General features: G+C 39.5%; 1 non-coding gene across 1 annotated transcript; it reads left to right on the top strand.

Annotated features, from left to right (window-relative positions):
- Positions 1 to 7,208: 7,208 nt before the first annotated feature.
- On the top strand, positions 7,209 to 7,315 carry LOC120080669. The gene has a single exon (XR_005482619.1). It is a non-coding gene; the product is annotated as a small nucleolar RNA R71 (small nucleolar RNA).
- The last annotated feature ends 310 nt before the right edge of the window (positions 7,316 to 7,625 follow it).

Genomic DNA, 7,625 nt, shown 5'->3' with positions numbered 1-7,625 from the left:
CCATCCATCGTGTACTTAGCACCCCGCAATCGTCTACACAATAAAACAAACTCTTTGTTCTATTGCTTACCAATGCTCCTAGAGTTAAACGATCGTTTAGCATTTACTATATGATCGTCTAGAAAAATCCAAACGACGAGCATCACATGCTCCAACTACGATCGGCTACCTCCAACGCCTACGCGATCGCGCAACCAACGCTACTGATATGGTAAACGATTTACCTCATCGCTTAACATTAGCTAAACAATCGATTAGAAAATACTACACGATCATCTAGAAAAAAAATATCTAAACGATTGCTTAGGTAAATTCCAACGATCGTTTACCTGAGGCTACACGATCCGACCAACGCTTGGTCTTCTTCTTCATTGAGAACTGCATCGCCATGCGCCGAAGCTTCATCACGATTGACTCGAAGAACTCGAACTTTTCGAATTATAGACTCGATTGCAAAGTTAATTTCGCCCAAAACATAGGGGCCCTTACAATTAACACTTTGTAATACTGAAAGCTTTAACAAAAAGGCAATTTAAAACACGAAACGTTCATCAATTCATCCACAAATGCAGAAAACGGTTAACCCCAAATGCAGAAACCCACCGCGATGTAAAAATCATTCAATTTATGATTGTAATTTGGAATATCAGAGAACCTGGCTCTAATACCAATTGAAGGAAATCAGAACTCGAGATTTCCATGAGCAGTGGAACAAGACTATTCCAAATTACAATCATGAATGAACATATATTTACAGTCGACTTAAAAAAAAAATGGTTATGCAAATCATACATAGAAATTACAGCATGAATAAACTCAAATGAACAGAGATCAAACTTTATGCACTATAAAGAATGCTCTCCACGCTCCGTTGCTTGACTCTGGTCGAAAAACAACAACCACGATCACTCGATCTACACGACCGTAACACAGCACGAACACTTCGCGCTCGTCTTCAACGATCTCCTCGGTCACGAACTCCTCTGCAACACGAACGGCCTCCACAGCACCACAAACGGCCTCTAGAAAAGCTTGACGGTGTCGAGTTGAGTCTGACACCACCAACAAGGCGACCTTGGTATTCTCGGTGTGAGAATCTAGAGGGTGGGCTTTGTTCGGACTTGGTGTGAGGTAGACAAATGGAGGAAACACCGATCGCGTACACGACTAGACAAGTGGAGATGGCGGAGACCTATCATATAGGTCGATGTCCAATCGTTTAGATAAAGCTATGCAATCATCTAGCAATAGCTATGCGACCGTTTAGTCTATCGTTTAGCTCAGTCTATCGCCTACAGACACTACACGATCGTTGACCTTGGGCAAGTGATCGTCTAGCAAAACTATGCGATCGTTTAGTAAATACTACAAGATCGTTTAGCTCGCACATGCACGATCGTTTAGCTTGCCCAACCGTCGTTTAGTAAATCTGAATTTACTTGATGACTTCGTGAGTTTCTTTTTGCGCGAAAGAAAACTCAAAAACTTTTTTAATCGTTTTGTTAAAAACTTCCTTTTGAAATAGGAAAACCATTTTCCTTTGAAACTCACGGTTACCATGATCCAATAACCACCCACTACTTTGGTTATTTAAAAGAAAAAGTATTAATTATCCAATAATTAATATTATTATAAATATAAATGATAACCAACTTATCATACTATATTTATAACCTATAGTTTTAATATTTCATCTCATGAGACATATAAACCATAGTTCTTTTTCTATTCCATGGTACTTAATGTAAATCTCATTTACATCAATCCTTCACTAGATATATCTCATACATCATACCGATTATATGATATATAATCAAAATACCTATTGTCAATTTGAACATTTCAAATCAACACCAAGAACTGATCCTCAACTGAATCCAAGATATCAAGAGAACCTCATGGACCTGTAGCTCGAAGCTCCAACGGTACGTGAATAACTGACTAGACTCTTTAGTCATGGATCCACCATCTGTTAACTTCCAGGCACTCCACTAAAGACTGATAGTTGAACTCTTCTTACCACAGATATATTATGTGTCCATCTTAACCAATTAGCTGTGCGATAACCTTTCATAAATCGCTCGTAAGTACAGCTGGGACAATAACCTTTATGCCTCTGTAGTTACTTCTGTCTCCTTAAGTACCATTGATTCCTCTAATGAACATAAGTCATAGTCCTACTATGACTGAGTCTTCTCTTCCAAAGAGAAGCTGTTGGCCACTATGTTCAAGCCCCAGAATCAGCCCTTAAGGGAGCAGTCTCTCTACCTATCCTTGCTTCGGGAAAGGAGTGAATTCCATCTTGTGGATTGAGTTTCCAGCTCCCAGATCAGAAAAGTCCCCAAAAAGGTAGACATGTTGAGGTGGCAATCTGGCCATTCTCACCTATACTAATCAAAGGACTGCCCTTCAAAGGCAGGAGTTCTCAAAACACTCAAGATCGAAGTCGTGTCACCTATGGTCATTTGGTGAGATGCAAGTCTCTAGTATCAACGATGTTATATACAGAGTCTAGTCATCTCGTGGTCCAGGTCTTATAAAAACTCTTTATGTAGGATACCCCCGCTCCACGTCTCCACATGAATGGTCAGGATCTACCATCTGTAGTACTTTACAACACTTGAAAACCTCTACAAAGCGGGCCGTATCTGTAGTGTCACCCAAGATCTGATCAGGTATCCCACCTTAATCCTTATACTACAGACCGATTTAGGTTATCACTTAAGGCATGATCCACTTGTATATCACATATACGTGCTTAAGTTCACATAAGATAACATAGAAGCTTTATTTATTGGATATGAGTAAATACAGAATTAAATAACACTTATTTTATTCATTGAACAATGTGTATCTTTACAAAACAACGAGACTCCAGGAGAGTTAAGACACCAATCCTAACAGATAAGTAATTACAACGTAGTATTTATCTGTAATAGTAACACAATTACAATGACTTCCAAACTCCTCAATCACTCAACCTTTTCCCTAGGCTCCCCCAAGTGTGAGACTTTTTCTCATGGTAACTTAGGCTTCCTCTATGTTGTGGTATTAATGATGAATATCTTAGGCCCGCTAAGATAGAGACTCTCTCTTAACTAGACTTGAGCTCCCCTTAAGTCGTGAGACTTCTTTTCACTTGAACTGTATCTTCCCTTCTTAAAGAAAAGTCCTCTTTTTCTTGGTTAGCTTAGGCTCCCTATAAGCTTGAGAATCTCTTCTCAGTTAAATCACAATTCTAATGCATTGAGTAGCTTGGAGTATATCCCCGAATAGTGCAACTGACTTTCTTCTTTCCAATGCTAAACATTCTAATCATGACCGAAAATACACCACAATGTTGGAACACAATTAAAGGAACTCTTATCAAAGAGTACCTCTGAGCGGATGCAAGATCGTTCCAAACTCATTGTGACAAAATTATCACATTCACAATCAAACATACAAGTTATACATTAACAACAAATTACAGGCATGCTTTGAACTTTAAATGACAAAGAGAATAAGATAGGTACCAGTTTAAGAACCCTTCTTCGCCTCAAAACTTGTTCTCGTACAAGGATTGCACCTCTCGCTCTCGCTGAGATCTTCCAAGTTATCATCCACTAAATTACGACATCGTCTACCCACGAACGGACTCCTCACGAACTCAGCAGCAAGGAAAATACCACCATTTGAGACCTTCAGTATTCTCGGAGTGAAAATCCAAAAGGTGTGGGCTCTGTTCGATTTAGTAGAGGGAAAGAGGAAGAGACGATCGTTTACCACGACCAAGCAAGTGAGAGATATCGGGTGCCTATCGTATAAATGATGCTTGATCGTTTAGGTAGAGGTACACGATCATGTAGTAAAAGGGGCAAGATCATATAGACGATCGTTTAGTAAACGCTCGGCGCGCGATCGTTTAGAAAGAGCTAGACGATCGTTTAGTAAAACTCTGCGATCGTTTAGTAAACTACGCGCGTGTATACGATCGTTTAGAAATGTTGAGCTGTCTTGTATGCCCTCGATTTGCTATGCGATAGGTAGTATACACAATTCAGGGAGCGAATATCTGATACTTTGCAAAATGAAAATAATTTTCATTTTATTCTTCAGTTACGAAAACTAAATGCAACCTCCCACTAACTCATTCGGTTACGGAGAAAAAGCCGGCACAATTATCCCATAATTGTTAAATTAAAAAATAAATATAATCATATTATATTTATAACCTATAGTTTAATATGAGATCATTTGCGACATATGCATCATAGTCCTTTTCTCCTCCACTAGATATAAATCATATTTATATCTTTTTCCTCAAATTAATGTATCTCATACATCATGTCAACTATATCATATATAATTGACCTGTTCAATCATATCATATATAATCGAACTCCCTCTTGTCAAATTTGAACATTTCAAATTGACCCAAAAATTGATTCTCAACTTGAATCTATTGAGCTACCAAGGGAACGTTATGGACCTATGGCTCGAAGCTCCAACGGTCCATGAATGGCTGAACTAAACTCTTTAGCCATGGAATCAACCATCTGTTAACTGCCAGACATTCCACTAAAAACCGACATTTGCACTCTTCCCACCATAGATATATTTCTATGTCCATCGAATATAACCAATCAATAGTATGACAACCCTTTACAGATGCTCGTAAGTTAGCTAGGCCAATTTACTGTTTTTTCCCTGTAGTTATATCTAACTCCTTAAGTACCACTGATCCCTCTAATGAACGATACAATATAATCCTACTATGTGTGGACATCTCTCGGGCCATGAGAAGGTGTGTAGCACCACATCGTTCAAGCATCAAAATCAGCCTTTATGAGAGCAATGTATTTACTTACCCCTGCTTTGGGGAAAGAGTGAATTCCATCTTTTGTAGCTGAGTTCCCAACTCCTAAATCAGATGAATCCCCAAAATGGTAAGTTTGGTCATGATAAAAGACCATTAAGAAAAATATCTTTCATGACACAATAAAGGTTTATATTTAGCTGGTCATGCATAATCATTAAGAAAAATACCTTTCTTGACACAAAAAAAAAAAACATTAGCTCCATCAAAATGATGAATTTTCGATTTTTGAATTCATCGACGACAAAAAAGAAAAGTCAAGAAAAACTTATCTATCCAATCACTGACCCACGTGCTGTTGGCGATTAGATAGATAATCCTTACGTCTAACCACTTGATTATCTCCTTCTTCACGACCTCCTTCATCGCAGGGTTGAGTCTGCATTGATGTTCGATCGATCTTTTTTTATTGTCCTTGAGACGTATCCTATGCATGAAATATGCAGGGTTGATTCCTCTAATGTATGCGAGCGTCCAGCCAATTGCTTTTATGTGCTTTTATAGGATGCTCAGCAGCGCATTCTCTTGATCTTCATTAATTACAAAGGAAGTTATTATTGGTAGCGTTTCATTTTGCCCTAGAAAAACATACTTCAGGTGGTTTGGTAAGGTTTTCAACTCTACTGTCGGTGGTTATTCCAAGGATGGTTTTTTTGTTTTTCTTTCTTCATTCATTGTCAGCTTTTCTTCTTTGGTTGTTGTTTCTGTGATCGCATTAAAGGCTACTATGGATGCGGTCGCATCCTCATCTTCATTTTCATCTTCAGACTTTTCTTCTTCATTCAAACTGGGTTCATCATCAGATTCAGTGAGGTCTTTTTTTTCGGATATTTCATGGCTCTGATAATATCAAACCTGAGCTTCGGTCCATTCACGCTCAGTATGATCTCTCCTTTGTACACATCAATCTAAGCGTGACCAGTGGATAAAAATGGTCACCCCAATATGATGGGTACATCCTTATCCGCTTCATAATCCAGGATGATGAAGTCTACCGGTAATATAAATTTGTCAATCATGACCAAGACATCCTTCACCTTCCTTTCTGAATGCACAAGAGACCTGTCAGCTAGCTGGAGAGTCACCGTCGTGGGCGACAGCTACCCTACATTCAACTACTTGAAAATTGAAAAGGGCATTAAGTTGATGCTAGCCCCGAGATTGCAAAGCGCCTGACCAATATATAACTCTCCGATTGAGCAGGGTATTGTGAAACCTCCAAGGTCACGCATTTTTTATGGAATTATGGATTTTGAACTTTGCGTCAATGCCACCATTGCGAACTTACTGGTGCTTCTTTTCTTCGTCACCATATCCTTCAGAAACTTCGCATACTTTGGCATCAATTCAATCGCTTCAGTTAAAGGAATGTTAACATGCAACTGTTTCAGCATGTCCATGAAGCGTTGATACTACACTTCATCATTTCTCTTCTTTTTAAGTTTCTAAGGGAATGGTGGCAACTGTATTTTCACGATTCCCTGTTCTTTTGGCTTCGAAGTGGTCGCAATCTCTGGTTCCATCGCAATTGGAGCAGTTCTGTTTAGCTTCTTCTTCTCTTCCGCCACTGTCTTTCCGCTTCGCAATGTTACAACTTGACATTACTCCTTTCCCATACCCCCTGGGTTGCGTGGAGCTCAGTTGAACTCGACAGTGCCTCTTACGGTCTACTCTTGAGTCCACTCGCAATCTGTCCTATTTGAATTTAAAGATTATGGATACACATAGCTTGATTCTGAAGCACTATTTCATCTTTTCAATATGTTGTTTCAGTATGCTCTCTAAGGATACCTACGAACTACTAGCTTGATTTTGCGTTTGACCGTTTGTTCATGGAAAAAATCTTGGTGGCCCTTCTTTCTGCACCATTGGTTAAAATTTTGTTGTTGATTTTTCCACGCAAAGTTAGGGTGGTTTCTTCACCCAGGATTGTACGTATTGCAAAACAGATTATTCTTCACAAAATAAACAGATTGGGTTCCTCCGACAATCTTCCATTGGATGGCCTTCACCGCAAGTGGCACAACTTGCGCTCGCTTGGTTGATTGTGTTGACCTGCCCCCTTTGCATTCCTGGGCTGTTGATTGTGATTCCTTGTATCAAATTTATCATCGCAATCATTTCGTTTTGCAGGGATGTGATGGCCTCATTATTTGCGTCACAATCTTTAGTTCTCAGTCTTTGATCGCTTTCTCTCCAGTCTTCATGATTTTTCAAAGTGCGATCAAGTATGTTCTTAGCTTCATCGTATGTTTTGTCAAGCAGACCTCCAACTGCTGTTGCATTGGCAGCCGTCTGCGATGCAAGGTTCAAACCGTGGTAGAAATTTTCCATCTGTAAACAATATGGTAAGCCATTATGCGGGCAATCTCTTACCAACCTTTTAAAACTTTCCCAGGTGTCACTGAGTGATTTGTCAATATCCTGTTCAAAATTAGTGATCAACTTCCTCCTACTGGCTTTCTTCGTCAGGGGGAAGTACTTGTTCATGAACTTCTCCACTACCTGTTCCCATGATGTAATCTCCCTTGGTTCGAGAGAATAAGCCCATTTTCGTTCCTGGTCACACAACGAAAATGAGAACAGTGTTAATCGAACCTCCTCAGCAGAAATGTTTAGGAACAAAAACATATTGTAGATCTCAATAAAATTCCGGAGATGGGTATGCAGACCCTCGCCACGCCTACCGCCAAACTGTTCGGCAGTTTGAATCATCTGCAGCATCACAGGTTTCATCTCGAATCTCGATCCATCTAAGGCTGGCCTC

The sequence above is a fragment of the Benincasa hispida genome, chromosome 6 (assembly GCF_009727055.1).
Source record: "Benincasa hispida cultivar B227 chromosome 6, ASM972705v1, whole genome shotgun sequence".
Lineage (NCBI taxonomy): Eukaryota > Viridiplantae > Streptophyta > Magnoliopsida > Cucurbitales > Cucurbitaceae > Benincasa > Benincasa hispida.
The sequence above is the reverse complement of the archived record's forward strand: the minus strand, read 5'-3'. Positions and strand labels throughout refer to the sequence as shown.